General features: G+C 38.6%; 1 protein-coding gene across 3 annotated transcripts in view; it reads left to right on the forward strand.

Annotated features, from left to right (window-relative positions):
• Positions 1–21,768, forward strand: part of LOC148005135 (uncharacterized) — a 239,935-nt gene that overhangs the window by 217,360 nt on the left and 807 nt on the right. The window lies entirely within an intron of this gene.

The following is a 21,768-nucleotide window of genomic DNA, read 5'->3' on the forward strand; positions in this document are numbered from 1 at the left end:
TGCGAGTCTGGGTATAGAAAAGCAGGTATTTATAATAAATGTTTATACCCTTATTTCATTGCAATTTTACTCACAATATCCTAGTGTCTGTCAACAGAACACACACATATAGGTATAGATGCATTTATTACTGATATAGATAGACACAGATAAAAAGTCAAGTTAACATAGTTGTGCTAGGGCAACAGTATGCTAAGCTTTGAAATAGAAGTCTAACATGATCTTATTTGTATAAAACCCTGTAAAATTTAAATACATGGAAACGATGAATGGTAGTGACTGGGATAGAGTCACTTGGGAAATGGTGGCCAAAGGACGGAGAGTACAGGAAGATAAATAAGCTTAAGAATTCAAAGGCCCAAAATTTGTGTTTTTAGTTGTATCGGTCATTTCCAGTTGCTTATGATACACACACACACACACACACAGTGGGGAGAGATACACATACACAACTTTTAGAAAGATGTTTTAATTTTTGTGATTGCTATCATCATTTTCACTTTGTATACTTTTGTCAAAATATTACACTGTATTCTATAATAAATTCAATAGAAGAGGTAAGAAAGAGACAGACAGACAGAGAAAGAGACAGAGAGTCAGAGAAACAGAGAGAGACAGAGAGAAGAAATAAATGAGAGGAAGTCAGGAAACTTTTCTGCCGTTTTTCTCTGTTTCCTCACTGTCAGCCACTCATCACTTAGCAGTAAGCATAACACAAGAGCTTGCAGAATGGATGAATTTTAATTATTTGTGTAGAGCACAATGAACTCTTTTACCATCTATATTATACAGAGTTATTTGGCAAAATTGAAGGATGAAGTGAGCAGACCATGAAAAATAAGAAAAATTACAAAGGACCTAAAAATGTCACTTCATTGAAAGGCACCTCTGTAATTCAATTTTGAGCACATTTAATTCTTTATTAAGAATGTGTGTCACTGCCAAATGATCTACAAATAGAATTTCCCCATGCTATAGACAGAATTCCGCTTTTAATAGCGCCGATTTCAGATTAATCAACATTAGAATGAAATAATGTGTAGAAGGTGGTGAAAGGGATGAAGAAGTAATACTTTTTGAATGATTGTCCTGCTCCCATTATAAAAATGATATCTTATATAAGGTTATCACAAGGCACATTTACAGAATAAATGATAAACAGGATTCAATGAAATGGTGGTGAAGAAAATGAGGGAAGGTAAGGACTGTGACACAAGGGAGAGAAAAATGTTGGGAGGAAAATGAAAAATTATAAACGGTTGCACATAAAAAATTGCAGGTTAGGACCAGGGAAGGATTTGAATTTAGAGAAACAAGATTGGAAAATGAATGAAGAAATAGTCCCAGGCAAGAGCAGAAAGGAGCTGTGAGGTGGAATGTTCCAGGCTGACTTCCTTCTCAAAGATGCTGGTTGCTACACAGTCCCACCATCAAGTTTCACTGAAGGTGGCATATCAGGGCAGAGAGACAATTCTTGCCTCTTTTATCTAGGCACTATTCCAAACTCTAATAATTCTATACTTAATGTTATTCTCTTTCCAGAAGTTGAAAGGGTTCAAACATTGTTCACTTTAAAGTAAATCTCTTTGTTGTACCATTTGAGTCTTCAGGGGACTACATTTTGTATAAATTTAAGGTCTAACAACTATAGATTATAGACTTATAAGTCAAATATAAGAGGAGCAACCTTAACATTGGTTATGGCGGTGTCACCAGGATAAACATGTTGTTCTCTAGAATCTCAGACTGGGTCCTAAAATTCTATTTCTCTCAGATTACCTGTCCCGATGTCCATTGTGGCTCCAAAGATCAATGCAAGTACATAGTAAGGATTGTTTCACTGCACATGAAAACCTCTAGCGTAAGGAGAACACACGTGGATCTGCAAAGACCATGCAAAACCAGAGCATGCTGTGGAGGTTCCCTAGTATCCTCATTTTACAGTGGATGGTAAAACTGAATTATGCATCAGAATCATCTATAAAGCTTTGAAACAATTTTCTGGACCCCATCCCCACCATGCCTTAATTTGCAGGTCTTAAATAAAGTTTGGAAATCTGTGTTTCTACCATATTCTCAGGAGACACTGATACTGCTCCCTCCAGGGCACCCTTTGAGAACTCCTGTTCTTTCTACCAGTAGCAAGTGATACTTATAGGACTGAATCTGGGGTGACTTCACAGCCAGCACAATGTCCTCTCCATAGAATTGTGCCCCATTGCCCCTACATGCTATGTGCTCAGCACCCTCATCAATCTGAGCTTACTTGTTTCTTAGTCTGCCTGTTTAAATTAATTAAGCTATTAGTCAATACGACAGAGAAAGTCCTGTGACCCCTGGCCAATGCTGTTTTCCTTCTATCCAGTACTACAGTGTTAAATAAAACACACACACACACTCACTCACACACACACACACACACACACACACACACACACACACACACACACACAGAGGGAGAGAGAGAGAGAGAGAGATCTTTTCCTCCTGTATTTCTTCATCCATATTTCCACTGTCTTCAAGCTTTCCATATGATTTTAATGCATGTTCCTTGCATTTGACCTAGTAATAATAGCTTGGGTGGCTTGTTGTGATTTTGGTCTAGCCTATTTTGAATCGACCTTCTTTGTCAAAGGAATTTTGGAACTTACTCCCTGATCTTACCCCTTATTGCCTGAGAGAAAAAGCTAAGAACAGGCAGGTTGGTGGCCAACCATCTTCCGTATATGTCTTGGGCTGGGAAGCAGAGATCGCTGGGAGAGTTGGAGAAAAATACCTCATGACTCTAACAGAGCTAAAAAGAAGGTCCCCTCGAAAAACACCTTCAGGTTTAAAACTCTCTTACCCTTGCTACCATTACCATGCAGAGATATGCAGTCAGTCAACCTTCTAGAAACTTGCTCTTAGTTTTTTAAAGTGTCACAACTTACAGAGTTTTTAATCTGAAAAACTCATGAGGATTATTGGAGCTGTGAATGGTTGACCAGCTGTCAAACTCTACATAAAGGGAGCTTATTCGCAATATGCCATTTAATAAATGAAACGTCCCCATCACAGAAGCACTTCGTTTTGCATATTTCATGTGTTAGGAATGAAGACTAAGAGATGCTAAGCAGTGTGCCTGTAGTCATTTTTAATCAGGGTCAGAGTTAATATTTCAACCTTGTCAGTCGGATGCTAGACTTCACACTTGTGCTGGTGTGATTTTTTTTTTTACTTTCTCGTGGCACTGTCTCAGCCAATCGCATGGCACTTTCACAGTTTTTATTTGACAGATTGGAAATGAATATCCTGTGAGCAAATGAACCTCCACCCAACACAGACATGTGGAGCACCAAGTGGGTTTCTAGCTGTGTGCAAGGATCTACCACGGTGAGGTAGGAGGTGGGAAGAGAGAGCCATGGTGGGAAGAGGGAGCTTTCAGCTTTGTTCTCTATCTTAAAAAGAATTTCTATATGCAAGAAAACTGCGGAGGAATGGGACAGGAGAACATATGGCTAAGTGGCCAAATGTGTGAAAATCAAAGTATAAAATATGTGTTTTAGCTAAAACTGAGAATTCAAAGAAGAGACTGCACCAGCTAACTAGCCAATAAAGTCACCGCTTCTAAAATCAGGGAAGGGGCTGCCCTGAGCTTAAAAGATGTCCAACTGGCTACTCCCTATCCCAGGAACTTAGTTTGTGTTTCTCTTGTACTAAGAGTATTCAGGATGGCCCCTCATTTTTACTATTTATTTAGAAGTTAATTACTGTCACTGTCAGCTCTTTTATCTCCACAACATTTCACAGAAATGTATTCAGGCATTATGTGACTTGTAAGTAAGATTAACAAGAAAGTTCAGAGAAGTGTAATAATCAAGGGATTTGGCTGTTAATAAAGAACTTAATGAGAAACAAATGAGTTAACACCACATAGAATTTGAATTCGGTTAACACAAATTCTAGAATTGCATATAGCATACTTCCTTAAGTAGAAATCACCATAAACCTGGAGTCTCAATTAAAGAGGAGAGGCCATGTTCATGTGCGTACAGGCAGTGGGAATACCAACTCTGAGGTTCTGTTGGATTCTTTATTTCTTTACTAAATATAAATGTACATTTGGTTGTGCTTCCTGGATGCATTATTTGTATTATGCTCATGCACGCACACACACACACACACACACACACACACACACACACACACACTACTGATAAGTTGATAGAGTGTATTACTCCTGCTTTACAGATGGCTAAAGGGATTAAGCAAATATCCTTGCTACAGCATGAGGCTGAGCCTTTGTATTCATTTATAAAGTTAGGGAAGTCACTGAAGAGAAAGAGAAATCATGCAACTGGAATGGAGAAGAAAAGCTCCAATTATAGTTTCAGAATTGCCTGCCACCTTTAGTGTTAACAGAGTGTGCACGTTTCTCAGAAGTGACACCTGCATTGTCTACTGGGAAACATTTAATCCCTGAAGCTGTATTAAGGAGGCTGGAGAGCATACAACTGAATAGAAATGATGTCAGTTCCTTCTGTGATAGAAGAAGCTGCACTAATTTAAGTAGCAGCAGATCAGAGGGCTTTCTGGCCCCCTCTTAATTTGATTCCATGTGCAATGCACCACTCTCCCCCTATGGGATACCTGGAAATTGCATAAACATATGAGTATTTGAATGTGGATCTGCTTCTGATGGTCCCGCTGCCCTCTGAATGGCTTCTACAGGATCTCATTAGCTGTGTTTCTACTCTTAAAAGAAAGGTATTTTGTTTTATTTAGCATGGTATCAGCCATGATTAATACATGATTAATACATGATTAATATATGCAACACTGGTTTGCTGCTTGGTAAACGTTTTTAGAATGAAAGAAAATTTATTTTTAAAAACAATTCATTTATTTTCAAAGCCACTAATCCATTAGCCTCTCCTGATCAGTACCAAAGGTGAGAACCAGAGGAATACAAAAAAAAAAGAAGAAAAAAAAAAAAGAAAAATCGCTACTTCATATTCAGAACACAAGCAAGGAACATTTGCTCATTGAAATCTAAGCTTTATCTAAAAGCAATACTCCAGCATGTTCACATAAGAGCAACTTTGTGTGCTCATTTCTGTCTCCAGTGATTGTCACAGTGCATGGAGTGGATGAACATTGTACTAAGGAAGCATTTCATGCACATTAAGTGTTTTCAATCTGAAAATAAAAATGGGAATGGGCTTAAAGGCTGGGCATTTAAAAGCATAAGTTTTACTTGTCATAAAAATCTGCTCCTAGGAGTAGCTGCATCTTTCCTAATTCTTGAAAATTGATAAGGTTGTGCTGAATATTTGCAGGCAGCTTCCTTAATTCTTCCCCACAGGAAGCAAGCTGAGTCTGCTCAGCCTGCTTCTCAGTTTGCTATGAGAGCATGAAGTCAAGACAGATACAGATGCTAACAGGACAGGGACACCTTTTCAGATAGCTGGCTTCATCTGACTGTCTGTTTGTGTGGAGAGCTGATTATCAGCCCTGTGCAAGCGCAGGGGAAGTGATGTGATCCCTCTGATGTTTTACACCACAGGCAGAGTCATCTTTCTATGCAACATTCACTCGGCGAGGCAGGAAATATAATTAAGCTTTCATGCATATCCTCACAGAACCCTGCACAGACATTCAGTCACTCAATAAATAAAGGAAAGGAGCCACTGTCACTGGAATTCTTCCTTCTCAACATCCTAGCTAAGGCGTGGAAAGGGGTGCGGTAAAAGTGAAAAATGGATAGGTGTTGTGAGCTCCTTAGGAAAATGAAAGAGAATCTGAAGTCAAACTATTCCACAAAATTGAAACAGATGGATCACTACCGAATACCTTCTACGAAGCCACAATTACTCTTATACCTAAACCACACAAAGACACAACAAAGAAAGAGAACTTCAGACCAATTTCCCTTATGAATATCGACGCAAAAATACTCAACAAAATTCTGGCAAACCGAATCCAAGAGCACATCAAAACAATCATCCACCATGATCAAGTAGGCTTCATCCCAGGTATGCAGGGATGGTTTAATATACAGAAAACCATCAACATGATCCATTATATAAACAAACTGAAAGAACAAAACCACATGATCATTTCATTAGATGCTGAGAAAGCATTTGACAAAATTCAACACCCCTTCATGATAAAAGTCCTGGAAAGAATAGGAATTCAAGGCCCATACCTGAACATGGTAAAAGCCATATACAGCAAACCAGTTGCTAACATTAAACCAAATGGAGAGAAACTTGAAGCAATCCCACTAAAATCAGGGACTAGACAAGGCTGCCCACTCTCTCCCTACTTATTCAATATAGTTCTTGAAGTTCTAGCCAGAGCAATCAGACAACAAAAGGATGTCAAGGGGATACAGATCGGAAAAGAAGAAGTCAAAATACCACTATTTGCAGATGATATGATAGTATATTTAAGTGATCCCAAAAGTTCCACCAGAGAACTACTAAAGCTGATAAACAACTTCAGCAAAGTGGCTGGGTATAAAATTAACTCAAATAAATCAGTTGCCTTCCTCTATACAAAAGAGAAACAAGCCGAGAAAGAAATTAGGGAAACGACACCCTTCATAATAGACCCAAATAATATAAAGTACCTCGGAGTGACTTTAACAAAGCAAGTAAAAGATTTGTACAATAAGAACTTCAAGACACTGAAGAAGGAAATTGAAGAAGACCTCAGAAGATGGAAAGATCTCCCATGCTCATGGATTGGCAGGATTAATATAGTAAAAATGGCCATTTTACCAAAAGCGATCTACAGATTCAATGCAATCCCCATCAAAATACCAATCCAATTCTTCAAAGAGTTAGACAGAACAATTTGCAAATTCATCTGGAATAACAAAAAACCCAGGATAGCTAAAGCTATCCTCAACAATGAAAGGACTTCAGGGGGAATCACTATCCCTGAACTCAAGCAGTATTACAGAGCAATAGTGATAAAAACTGCATGGTATTGGTACAGAGACAGACAGATAGACCAATGGAATAGAATTGAAGACCCAGAAATGAACCCACACACCTAAGGTCACTTGATTTTTGACAAAGGAGCCAAAACCATCCAATGGAAAAAAGATAGCATTTTCAGCAAATGGTGCTGGTTCAACTGGAGGTCAGCATGTAGAAGAATGCAGATCGATCCATGCTTATCACCCTGTACAAAACTTAAGTCCAAGTGGATCAAGGACCTCCACATCAAACCAGACACACTCAAACTAATAGAAGAAAAACTAGGGAAGCATCTGGAACACATGGGCACTGGAAAAAATTTCCTGAACAAAACACCAATGGCTTATGCTCTAAGATCAAGAATCGACAAATGGGATCTCATAAAATTGCAAAGCTTCTGTAAGGCAAAGGACACTGTGGTTAGGACAAAATGGCAACCAACAGATTGGGAAAAGATCTTTACCAATCCTACAACAGATAGAGGCCTTATATCCAAAATATACAAAGAACTCAAGAAGTTAGACCACAGGGAAACAAATAACCCTATTAAAAAATGGGGTTCAGAGCTAAACAAAGAATTCACAGCTGAGGAATGCCGAATGGCGGAGAAACACCTAAAGAAATGTTCAACATCTTTAGGCATAAGGGAAATGCAAATCAAAACAACCCTGAGATTTCACCTCACACCAGTGAGAATGGCTAAGATCAAAAACTCAGGTGACAGCAGATGCTGGCGAGGATGTGGAGAAAGAGAAACACTCCTCCATTGTTGGTGGGATTGCAAACTGGTACAACCATTCTGGAAATCAGTCTGGAGGATCCTCAGAAAATTGGACATTGAACTGCCTGAGGATCCAGCTATACCTCTCTTGGGCATATACCCAAAAGATGCCCCAACATATAAAAAAGACACGTGCTCCACTATGTTCATAGCAGCCTTATTTATAATAGCCAGAAGCTGGAAAGAACCCAGATGCCCTTCAACAGAGGAATGGATACAGAAAATGTGGTACATCTACACAATGGAATATTACTCAGCTATCAAAAACAACGACTTTATGAAATTCGTAGGCAAATGGCTGGAACTGGAAAATATCATCCTGAGTGAGCTAACCCAAACACAGAAAGACATACATGGTATGCACTCACTGATAAGTGGCTATTAGCCCAAATGCTTGAATTACCCTAAATGCCTAGAACAAATGAAACTCAAGACAGATGATCAAAATGTGAATGGTTCACTCCTTCTTTAAAAGGGGAACAAGAATACCCTTGGCAGGGAAGAGAGAGGCAAAGATTAAAACAGAGACTGAAGTAACACCCATTCAGAGCCTGCCCCACATGTGGCCCATACATATACAGCCACCCAATTAGACAAGATGGATGAAGCAAAGAAGTGCAGACCAACAGGAGCCGGATGTAGATCGCTCCTGAGAGACACAGCCAGAATACAGCAAATACAGAGGCGAATGGCAGCAGCAAACCACTGAACTGAGAATAGGTCCCCTGTTGAAGGAATCAGAGAAAGAACTGGAAGAGCTTGAAGGGGCTCGAGACCCCTTATGAACAACAATGCCAAGCAACCAGAGCTTCCAGGGACTAAGCCACTACCTAAAGACTATACATGGACTGACCCTGGACTCTGACCCCATATGTAGCAATGAATATCCTAGTAAGAGCACCAGTGGAAGGGGAAGCCCTGGGTCCTGCTAAGACTGAACCCCCAGTGAACTAGACTATGGGGGGAGGGGGACAATGGGCGGAGGGTGGGGAGGGGAACACCGATAAGAAAGGGGAGGGGGGAGGGGGATGTTTGCCGGGAAACTGGGAAAGGGAATAACACTCGAAATGTATATAAGAAATACTCAAGTTAATAAAAAAAAAAAAAAAGAAGACATACAATTCTGTGAGGAACACACTGAGCCAGTGCTTCTCACCCTTCCTAACGCTGTGACCATTTAATACAGTTCCTTCTGTTGTGAGACACTCAGCCCCAAAATAAAATTATTTCTGTGGCTACTTCCGAAGTGTAATTTTGCTACTGTTATGAATTGTAGTATAAATATCCAATACATAACCCCCAGGTTGAGAGATGCTTTACTAAGGGCACCTCGATAACCTGAACCTAGGCATCTTAATTTTTAAATTTACACTATTTATGCCTATGTGTATGCTTGTCTGTGTATGTGTGCATATGTGCAAGTGCCACAAAGGCCCAGAGTAGGTACCATATCCCCGGGAGGTGACGTTTCAGGAAATTGTGAGCTGTTCCATGAACTCCCATGAACTAAATTCTAGTCCTCTTTAAATATCTGCAAGTGCTCTAAATAGCTGGATCACCTCTCCATCCCTTCAATTTTTTTATATAGAAAAATATGGCACCGACATTTACCTTCTTGAAAGAATCAAAAAGTTTAGTCTGTAGAGCTATTGGGTAATCAGCACTCCACAGGATGACCTGAGAGTGCCAAAGCAGTTTATCAAAAGTATCTGCACATGATAACATAAAAAGTATTGAAATCATAATCATAAGACTTGTTTTGATTTCTACCCTTGTCAATTATTATATGTTTGAGAAAATCAACATACGTCATCATCAATTAGTATGCTTCAAAGCATAGTATTTTGTGTGGAAAAAATGTAAAAAATGATATATTCAAATATTCTCATAGATGTTCTGAATATCCTTGGAATTATTATATCTTAGAGTGTGTTCTGTTCTATTAGAGACCAGTTCAAAGGAAATAGTAGCCCTAGCCTCTCCCAGCTGCTTGCAATTCTGAATAACTCTTAAGGTGTCAAGCCTGGGTAATACCTCCTCAAGTAGGCAGAAAGTTTGGCTGACTTGATGCTATGTAGGTAAGCAGAGTGGTTGTGGATCCATGAACATCATTGCCTTATTAAGTCCTAAAGAAATAGGGTCTCATGGAGCTCAAGATGGCCTAAAGCATACTATATAGCAGATTACCTACCTTCAATTTTTGGTCCTCTGTTCTTCACATCTGATGCTGGAGATTAAAACCATGTACTCCCTTGCCCAACTCATTGATCTTTATATTTTCTTTCCTGGGTGAAGAAATTACTTAAAACATCCCAGATAATTCCAGAATGAAGTCATGTTTAAGAATAGAGGAAAAGAAAATCACGGGACTGTTATTCACAAAAGTGTATCTTAGCTACTTTGCTATAGTTATGCTAAAACACCATAACCAAGTCAACTTATAGGAAGAAAGATTTAGTTTGGGTTCATGGTACCAGAATGTCCACAAGGTTTATTCTTAGAGTTCATGATGGAGGAGCAGCAGACAACTAAACCAGCAGCTGAGACTTCATATCTCCATCTACAAAGAGGAAGCAAAGGTTGATCTGAAGATGACAAGTGACTTTAGAAACCTCAGAGGTCTCCCCTACTGACATATTCCCTCCAATAAAGTCATACCTCCTAAGCCTTCTCAAACAGTGATCAAATGAGGATAAAGTGCTAGATTATTAGGGGATGGGGCATCTCATTCAAACTATCACACACTGACAATGTATTCATCCAAGTCTGAAGGGAATTTCTATAACCACATTTATAAAAGTCAAAGGTTTGGTCAACCATTTTCATGAAGAAGTATTCCTCTATCATGTTTTTTCTTGAATGCATTTAAGAAGTTTATATTTATCATAAGGCAAATTTGCTCAAAAATCTCTGCTGGCTCCTCTCTCTGGGCTACCTTAGCCCTCTAACTTCTCTTGCTCCTTGACCTCTTCTAATTTTTTTAACAGTCCAGAATTGCATATCCAGAGTCTTCATCCTTAGTGAGCATCCTACCACACTTTATACTTGTCCCCCAATATTGTCCTTCAGATGAACAGTGAGCCCCCTCAATTCACACATCAGCCAGAGAGGTGTGGAGATAGAAATGATCTCCCATGGAAGAGAGGGTAAAGGCTTTTCAGCTAGATAGACCTAAATCTGTTCATTTTCTATTAACTATACAGAAAACTTTTACCATTTCTGAGCTCCATAATATTATTTATAAAAGACAGGCAATCCTATTCATCTGACTATATTACTATGAAAAATCAATAGGGGAAACACATAGAACACCCAGACAAGGCCATGCCACTGTATATGTGATTGAATGAAGTTTACATCATCGTCCATGTTGAACAGTTTGAGAATGAGGCAGGACTGAACACATGACTGTCATATGTGTCCTGGGCCAGAGTATTTATTTCTTAGTTCCTCTCTCAAAATGTCTATTCAACAGCCTAAAAGTGAGATGGATAATTTTAAAAAGGAAAATGGCATTTCGTGAATTGTTTTGTTTTTAAAGTCAGAAAAAATAAAAAGTAAGGAAAATCTGACACAGAGAGGTGACCCAATGGGTAAAGGTGTTTGTTCCTTAGCCTGACCAAATGAGTTCAACCCTCAGTCCTTGCACGGTGGAAAAGCAGAATTAACTATCATAAGTTGTCCTCTGACCTCCACATGGTATCTTGTCACAGGTGAGTCCCCCAGTAAATGAATAAACACAATTTGTCAAGGATGATGGCTCAGTCAGTAAATTACCTATTGTGCAAACAAAGAACTTGAGTTTTAACCCCAGAATCCAATTAAAACCCAGCCCTAGTGGTGCAGGCCTGCAATCCCTGCACTAAGGGCAGTGAGCATGTGCATGTGCATGCATGCGTGTGTGTGTGTGTGTGTATGTGTGTGTGTGTGTGTGTGTGTGTGTGTGTGTGAGAGAGAGAGAGAGAGAGAGAGAGAGAGAGAGAACAGGATGATCCCTGAAGCATATTGACAAGTCAATGTGGCCAAATTGATAAGCTTCAAAGTTACTGAGAAACTGTAACTGTCTCGAAGATTAAAAAATAGATAACAGTCAAGAGAAGAATAGATACAGCTAGCCCACACATATACACTGTCCGTTCTTACCCACCTGCACACGTATACACACACTAACAAGTACATACACTATAAACACATATACACATGAAAAGGAAGGAAGGAGGGAGGGAGAGAGAGATGATGAGAATGAAGGAAAGAAGGGAAAGGGGAAAGTTCGAGGGATGGAGGTAGAGAGAGGAGGAAGAAAGGAAGGAAGGAAGGAAGGAAGGAAGGAAGGAAGGAAGGGAGGAGGGAAGGAAGGAAGAAAGGATGGACTAGAGGAGAAAATAGTATGGCCACATTGTTGTGAAAGTATATAGAGGTTATACAACAAAATCCTGGATAAATGATGTCTTGAAAAAATAAATATGGGGAAATTTTATTTTACTTGGACTTGAAGGTATTTCCAGTAAATGCCATTGGAGACCAAGGAAAAAAGAGAATGTGAAACCAATTGAAACATGCTATAACAGACACATTAGCAAGTAATTATCCGTGCTAATGAAAACTACAAAGAAACCTCCCTAATGATCTAGGGAGGCCCCAGAGCATACTTGGAACTATGTGTGGAGACACTATGACTTTCTAAGTTAGAGCTCTGGCTGTTAGCATTTTCTAGACCAAGCAACACAGTTTTGCTTTGATAAGGGGTCAACTATTTCATTGTTTTCTGTGGAGGGCTTCTCAACATCATCAAACATGGATGCTTGTTCCAAACCTCTGATACACATGCATGAGGATGCTCAGATCAACATAATCCACAAACCTCCTTGAGCCTCCCATGTCTGATTCTTGTTGGCTTCATCATCCCTGACCATTTAAGCTTCTTCTGGTATCCATGGGTCTTCCTACACTGTGACCTTTGAAGAAATTAGAATAATGATGAGTAAAGCCTTAATTGGCAGGATATATAAAAGAAGTAAATTAAATTACGTTTCCCTACATGGCTTACACCTACCTCATGACCTCAATATGAAACATTAGCATTTCTTGATCTCTTAAGGGAGGCACAGGAAGTGTGTAGGTAGATACATCAAGAAAAGCCACATGGTTACATGGTCACAGAAATTCCAGGAGCCATCTGGACTGAAAAATAAACCTGTCTCAAGAGATGAGTTTAGAGAGGTTCCTGACTCTAAGAGGGAAGAGGTCCTTTCCCTCAGAACTAACACTCAATAGTCATCCACTTATAACTGGTCATTTCCCAGCTCATTGGTCTTCATAGAAATAGATTTTAAGAACAATAAACTCTGATAGCTAAGGTACTAGATCTACAAAAATTTCCACTCTGTACTAGAGGTTTGTTTTAGTCTCACCTGGCAAACTGACCTTATGTCAATTGAAAAACTCTTTTTGGTCAGTACTCATCCCTGAAGCTTGTTAAATAGACCCATGTCCTATATTTCCTTAGAGTTCATTTCCTAAAAATTTACTTCTTAAGAATATGTGTCATTTTTCCCTTCATGGATCATATTGTACTGTTTATTGTTGACAAAGTAACTTGTGGAAAATAACTGGAACGCAGTCTCTACATTAGAATGCCTGCATTCTATGCTTATCTGAGCTGGAGAGAGAGGGACACAAGGCAGTGTCTTTGTGTCAAAAATAAAAAGTCTCTTTATTTGGCAAAGGTGGCATGACCTAGACTTCAAAAGCTCCACAGGTCTTGATGGAAGAATAAACCCTGTGGAAGTTTTGTTTCTTTTGAAGAACAATGGGTGTATTCTTTAAAATCATGATTGTTTCTTATGGTACATAGAAGAAACTCTATATTAACTGTCATGGCAAGAATATTTCTTACGTGTCTACTTCATGTTATCCTTCAGAATTTCTAAGTCTGTTTGAAGCTACAGTCCATTGCATTTTTTTGGATTGTTTCTTCAGCCAAGAGCTCTCTAATTTCTAGTCAACTTCTAGCTATAAACTATTTTTGATAATTTAATTTTAATTAAAACAATAAACTCTTTTGTAAATTTTCAGTAAAATCCTCTCATCGAAATGACAATTCACCTACACAAATGGAAAGCCTATTATTTATACTGTTAATTGCAGGTTACAACACATGCCTTATATTAATATCTGATTAAAACATGTAGACCAGTCTCTTGCAAATAGTATTTGCTCAACAAATACATAAAATGGTTATATAGATAAGTGTCTTTCTTTGAGTAAACCATTTTGATGTTTTCCAAATTATATACGGTTAAATAAAAATCGATATTGACTGGTCAGTCTTTATCCTACTAGTAGTGTCTAACAACTGCCCAAAGGAGTTTAATGTCCTTCATTTTAGCCATTGATGTATACTAGAGAATGTCCATTGCTTTTGACAAAATTAAAAATTGAAACATTAAATTTATAGAATTGGGTTGAATTTTTTAAATTATTTTCTTTTTATGACATATGCTCCTAGAAGCATACTTGAAAAACTAAAGCAAATAGCAACAGCTTATCAGCTTCCTGTTCTTCTTGTTAAAGTTAGAATCAGGGAATGGGTTCATGGATGATTTAAAACTAAGCGGTGAGCTAGAAGCAAATTCAAAGCCAGCATGTACACCTCTTGATCAATATTTTTAGGGCTACCAGAAATAAACTTAGATTAAGAATCAAAATAGCACAGTCCCATATTCTGTCTTTACCATTAATAAGTTGGATAAGGATTTAAAGTGGTAGTCTATAGTTTTTTGTTTCCCTCCTTTGCAAAATGAATAAAACTCTACTTATAACTGTGCTCTGAGGCTTAAATGTGATAAAGAAGATGCGTGGAATATTTTGTAAATTACTTCACAATATGCTTATAAAAGTATATATTACAAAATTAATTCAACTCGGCTGTTGATAAAGAACCCAGCCCGCTCCCTGTTATGGGTCTCTACTCCCTGTGGTCCTCTGCTGCCTCCTGAGCAGGGAAGATATTCTCATTGAGTAACTGTTATTATTATGAGGAGGTCTCCAGTTTTCTCTAGTCCTAATTCACCCACAGTCTTGGTTTGTGTGTTCTATGAAGAAAAGAATACAGCCAATGCACAGGAGCAGAGCAAGCAGTCAGGTGGTCCATTAGTATAAGAAATCAAGAACTTACTTGGTGAGAAGAACATACAAAGTGAGAGCGAAACGAAGCCTTAAAGGGCCTCCACACAGAATGCATGGGGTTAAGTCTCTCCTATCCCCACTATCCCTTTTGTGTAACTGCTCCAGACTAGGCACTTTCAGGAAAGGGATGTGCTTTTCTTGGAAACTTCTTTTACTTCAAAATCAGTCTATTGCAAGCTGGTGCATAAGATGCAAAGTTTTGTATGAGCATTAGTGAAGCAGAGGATGGCCTTATCTGGCATCAATGGGAGGGGAGGCCCTTGTTCCTGGGCAGGCTTTATGCCCCAGTGTAGGGGGATGCTAGATTGGTAAGGCAGAGGTGGGTGAGTGTGTGGAGGAGCACCCCCAGAGAGGCAAAGGGATGGGGGATGGAATCAAGGATTGTGAAGGGAATACTGGGAAGGGGGACATCATGTGAAATGTAAATGAAAAATAATGATTAATGAAAGTAAAATAAAATAAAAAAGTATGAGGTATTTACTGCTGAAGGGGTGAAATGATACTGCATACATGCTCCCTTGGGGTTGGGTTGGGGGAATAACTGAAGCTTGTTTGAACTGACTAAGCTAGAGTAGAACATTGTTACCTTTTATGTTTTGTTTTGTTTGTTTTATTTTTTTCTTGTCAAATTTTGGTGGGGGGGCATTGGTCACTCTTTTCCAAAGCTACTCTCTTGCCTAACACTGTTAGCCAAACCCGTCTTTCTACTTCAACATGCACTATGAAAAGGTGCACTATTTTAATGATTGGACATCATCTATTCGAAAAGAACCTGGAAGAGCAATGGGGTTCTTCTGTGGGAGATGGTTCTGAAGATTTGTCTCCCAAGATCAATCACCTTTACAGATGTCCACTAGATTAGCCATGTGTGTGAGTGAATACAAGCAATTGTGTATGTGTATACACATGCACGCACACACACACACACACACACACACACACACACACACACACACATGCACTTGGACCTTTATACTAATGAGAGTGATTTTACTGCACATTTAGTCTTTTTACCATTCTGACTGTCAGACACTTTATTAAGACAACAGGTGGATGGGTATGCATAGCTCACATTAGCATCCTGTGTTCTGTGACGAAGGTGGGTTACTAGGTCAGAGAGGAAGGTGGGATACAGGTAGAAGACAATTAATATGTATCACTAAATATAACCTAACAATTAACCTGCTTGTAAATACCATGTCTCCTCTGTCTATTCATATGTTGTATAATATATACTATATATAGTATGTGTACCTATGTATTCATACCTATACATATACATACACACACATATGTATACTATTTGTATATATATATAGCATAGCATGTATCATATAACACACACACACACTACACACACACATTAGATTTGATAAATAAAAGGACTACTTCACATATGTCTTCTTTCTGTCTTATTAATGCAATTCCTAGATACAGAAATGCAAGTTGTACCTTAAACCTACCATGTTTTAGTTCCCTTAGTATTCTCTAGGTAGAGATGGCCAGCCTTCTGTACTCTGCATATTCCATACTTCAATCACTTCTTTTCCAACATTTAATATCTTTGCATCTATGTGCTATGAGTTCATGTGTCTATTAGGTAAATCTTCTAGTGGAATCACTTTGCCTGACAAGTAGACATGTTGCTTGGTGGATATTTTCTTATCTTCCTTTTAATGAGATGCCCACAGCTCAGATTAACTCCCTAAGACATTGAAGATTGCCTCAATAGGCTTTACTAAGAATCTCTGCATTATAACCACTGGTTACCCTTTAGCCAGCCATTTTAAATTTTGGATATAAAAGTGATCCCATTTTCTTGCCCAGTTCTATTTCCCTCTGAGGTTCTATTATCTCCGAGGGACACCCAGATTGATCCGCCTTAATAGAGTACTGCATTGTTTTCCATAGTGCTACAGATAAATGGATTTGTAAAGAAGAACAAAATTGGATTTTTCTCCTGTTTTTTGATAACATAGTAGGAATTCCAAAATGATTATTTGGGGTATTTTCCTCACTGTGAATAAATTATCATCCATGTTATCCACTAATTTTTCTTGTCTGAATCAGTTTGGTGAAAATAAACAGAAATGCTTAAGAATATATTGTTCACTCTCTTCCGAAGGAAAGAGGTGAACAAGCTTCCATTAATTAAAGTGTATGCTGGAGGGTGTGAGACATCGTGGGTCACATTTTTGGCTGTTAATTTTGTGGTAAGTAAGCTGTGCCCTGTAGCAATTTGTGTCTAACTCACTATCGCTTTGGACATTTAAATGCTAATTATCTTAGTTTTTAAAATTTATTGTATGCAACTTTTCTATACCCAGTACCTTGGATACCAGGAGCCTTATACAAGCCTATGTTTCTGAGGGTACTGTAACTACTTTTTCATGCTTGATGGTCAGGCACAGAATTTGTCTACAGATCATTAGTAGTGTTTTCCAGTCTGTAGTGCTATTAAAAAGAAAAACTAATAGAGACTTGGAAGGAGTGGGAACTTCTCTGCGACAATTCAAGGATAGAAGTGAGCTGAAGCCAAGGACGGCTGGTGTATCAGATGCCAGGTGTGGCATACAGTTGTTGAGCAGAGATGACAAGTAACTGTCTGGAAAGCTAGTTGGCACGCAAAGCATGCTCATATAAAATATAGGACGATGGATCCAAACTGGCTTTTATCCAGTGTGTGTGTGTGTGTGTGTGTGTGTGTGTGTGTGTGTGTGTATGTTTTATGACTTATTAAATAGATTAGCTATATTGATCTTTTACTTTGAAATTTCCAGACAATCACACAATTCTTGTATTTTTTCAATCCTGTTGCTACATTATATGTTAATGAAAGTCAATAGCAAACATTTAAAAAGTTTTCCTAGATTAGGGTCTTTCTAAGAATCAATAATCACATTGACATGGTTCAAAAAGCTATCAATTCTATGAGGACCACTAATAGCTACAGAAAGCATGTGTGTCAACACCACCAGGAAAATCAATATTCTCTCTTGGTTATCAATAATACTTGAAGAAAATTGGAATTATGAAAACATTGTACATACCTCATGTCTTAAATATTTGAAAAGATATGCTTCAGATACCTGATGTCAAGGACAAAGCAAATATAGGTAGGTTTTAAAACAAAATGTATGACTTACAGCAAGGTATTTTTTCTTAGATAATATGCTATGGAGTTATATACCTACCAACTGGACAGCTAAAGAAACCCTGTTCAGCAGTTACAGGGTTAAACCAGATACATTGTTGTTGATGAAATATCCTAGAAGAAGCTGTGCATTGGTCAAGATACTTATAAATATTCTGTTGAATACATATCTTTGTAAACTTTCTTCCTTCATGGTTATAAATATCTCCACTATTGTAACTACAAGTGAAATGGAGATCATTACAGAGATTCACAACTAGTCAAAATACAAAACATAAGTAACTATGGAGTGACCAACCTCATACATCTTGAAACAACTCCTACACCTAGGACTCAGGGAAATTCACAGACGAGAAAGTAGAATGACTTCAAGAATCAAAGGATCAAAAGGTCTTACTGTGAGGTAATGTCTGCTATATATGATGGAGAAGCTGTGCCCATAAATTCTCAAAAATATAGTGTGAGCAATATGAACATAACGACAATTAAAACTGAAGGAAAAGGCCATCCAGAAACGGCCCCACCTGGAGATCCATCCCATAAGCAGTCACCAAACCCAGTCACTATTGATGATGTTAAGAAGTGCTTGCTGACAGGAGCCTGATATAGATGTTTTCTGAGTGGTTCTGCCAGAGCCCTACTGATACAGATGAGGATGCTTGCAGTTAACCATCAGACTGAGCCCATGGATCCCAGTTGCAGAGTCAGAGTAAGGACTGAAGAAGTTGAAGGGGTTTGCATAGGAAGAACAGCAATATCAACCAACCAGCCCCCCCACCCCCAGAGCTCCCAGGGATTAAACCATCAACTGAAGAGTACACATGGAGGGACCCATGGTTCCAGCTGCATATGTAGCAGAGGAAGGCATTGTCTGGCATCAATAGGAGGAGAAGCCATTGGTCCTGTGAAAGCTCGTTTCCCCAGTGTAGGGGAATGCCAGGGTGTTGAGTTGGAAGTGGATGGGTGGGAGGGGAAGCATCCTCATAGAAGCAGGGGTAGAGAGGATGGGAGGGGGAACCAGAAAAGGGGATAACATTTGAGATGTAAATACATTAAATATCCAAAACAAATTTTTATATAAAAAGTAGAAAATTCCACATGGCCCCACTCCTAATTTCCATGTGGCTAATGCCTGCTAATTGAGGGAGAACCACTCTTCTCTATGGACAAACTCCTTTATAAGTTGTCCAATAGTAACATATTATTCATTAATTCTTGATATGCTATAGTTAATTGATTTCCTAAGAAACACGAGAACCATGAAGGATACATAAATTATAACTATAGAGTACACTTCTTGGGAGTTTATAGAATTATAAGGATAGTTATATTCACTGGATAATAAAAGCTATGATAAGACCTTCAATCCATTCCCTTCGTGTTTATTGGACTTTCCCGGTCATCTCAGTTAGCCATCATCTTTTATTTCCATGTATCCTCAAGTTAGAGGAAGAGGATGATGGGTAATCATTGACCTGAAGAGATTTAGAATTTCTAGGAGAACAAATTCTGAAATGCAAGCAACTCTATTTATTTCTAGAGAGATTTAACTGAAGGTGCAAGACCTAGTTGAATGAAGTATCAAAAGGGCTGGGTCCCAAGCTGAATGGAAAGAAAGAACAGAAGAAAAAATGAAGGAAGGAGAGAGAGAGAGAGAGAGAGAGAGAGAGAGAGAGAGAGAGGTTTCTACTATGCAATCCCCTCTTTTCTCTCTCTCTTTCTTCTTGTCCCTTCTCCTAATGGTAGATACATCATGGCCAGCTACCTTATCCTCTAGCTGCCATACATTCCTTGCCATTTGCACTGAATCATCCCAAATGTGAACTGAGGTTGTTTTAGCAGGTCCTGTGTCACAGTGATGAAGAAAATGCTTAATCCTTAAATAAGAACTCCTTAGAGCCTACGAAGAACACCAGCTCTCATCTCACTACTGACTCCGAGTAATGACCAAGTGGTTCACCTTACATCTTGTTTGTTTACTTATAGTTGCTGTGTGTGTGTGTGTGTGAACATGTACAGCATGTGCCACAGAATGCATGTGAGGGTCAGAGAACAACTTGTACCAGTTAATAGCCTTCTTCCACAACAGCAGGTCTACCATAAGTATCTTTACCCATTGAGTCATTTCACTGGCCTTCAACTTCTAATATTGTATTCCTTTCTGCAGCTTGCTTTGTGATTGGCTGAATATTAGTTTTAGAATGAAATTTTTATTAAAATTTTAAAAACTGTTTATGAATGAAATGACAGCTCATCCTCAAAGAAAGAATTAATATGAGAAGGGAATGAATGTGGGAACTCTTTAGTGGATAATGAATTCAACATTCTTCAATCAAATTTAAAATTTAATTATAGGTAATTGTTCTTTTTTTAATGAAGTACTTTTGACATAATGTTCCATTATCATATAATTAGATAATTAACTTCCTGAATCACATTATAACTTATTTTCTTCATATTTTCTTTAAATATTTATATACTGTACTCATTGCCTCAAAACTTACTACCGTAATCATACATATAAGCTAGGATAGGTAGTAGAGAGCTTATCTGTTTTATGCTGCTATAACAAAGTACCTAAGGCTTAGCTACTTTATAAAGTAGGGAGTTTTATTTAGCATATCATTTTTCTAACTGGATTGTCCAGGTAGCCTGCCAAGACCGGTTTGGTGATGCTTCTTCCTTCCATGGCTGTTTCATGGAGTGCCAAAGAAGGAGAAAGAAAATCAGCTGACTATAGGAGAGACCTTATTCCACAAAGACCCACTTTCACAAGAATTTACTTCAAAAGACCAATATTACTCCTTCCATAGGCCGTATTCTTGAGATTCAGGTCCATTCTCACGTCTGAGAGATTCAATCCTCTCAACACTGAGGGCCAAGATCTAACACAAGAGCCTTCAGGATCGCACTCCAACTGAATCCAAACCACAGCGGGTGCCCAGTACTATTTCCCTAGCTGTATCTCGTTGATCGTTAATATTGAATATGACTTGACAGAACCAAGAAGCACATAGGAAACAAGCCTCCAGGTATGCCTGTGAAGGGAATTTTTAAAAAATAGGTTAACTTAAATAGGAAGAACTGCCCTTACTACTAGGCTGAATAAGGAAAGAGAAAGGCAGCTGAGCGGAAGCAGCCATCCCCTGTACTCTCCCAGTGCAGGTGCAATGTGACCAGAGGAGATGTCCTTGCTGCCATGTTTTGCCAATTTGAAAGACTGTATCCTAGAACTGTGAACCAAATACCCCCTCCCCCATTATGTTGCTCAGATCACCGTGGTTGGAAAAGAACTAATACAACTTCTCATACTCTTAATTTTCCAGATAATTGTTTGCAGTGGACCTCCTATATTCTAAAACAATAGTAGATACTCAAGTCTTCACTGAAACTTTACCAGACATTTCCTATGTACTAGTAAGACATGTTTCTAAAGCTGCGCGTTGGAAAGCGGTGGTAAGGGAGAAGTAAATAGTTAGCATGAACATCATGAAAAGCACATATAACTTGACAATGTAGAATTTCAGAAGGATTCCCCATGGTTCCTTTTTTTAAAGGACTCACACGATAAAACAGGCCGTGGTGTACAGTGTCTTGCCTAGATATCACAAATGGTTAGTTTTAGCACAACACGGATTGCAAGGGGAAAATTTCTAGCCAGGCCCAATCTTGTGACT

This window comes from Rattus norvegicus, chromosome 6 (assembly GCF_021556685.1).
Source record: "Rattus norvegicus strain SHRSP/BbbUtx chromosome 6, alternate assembly SHRSP_T2T, whole genome shotgun sequence".
Classification (NCBI taxonomy): Eukaryota; Metazoa; Chordata; class Mammalia; order Rodentia; family Muridae; genus Rattus; species Rattus norvegicus.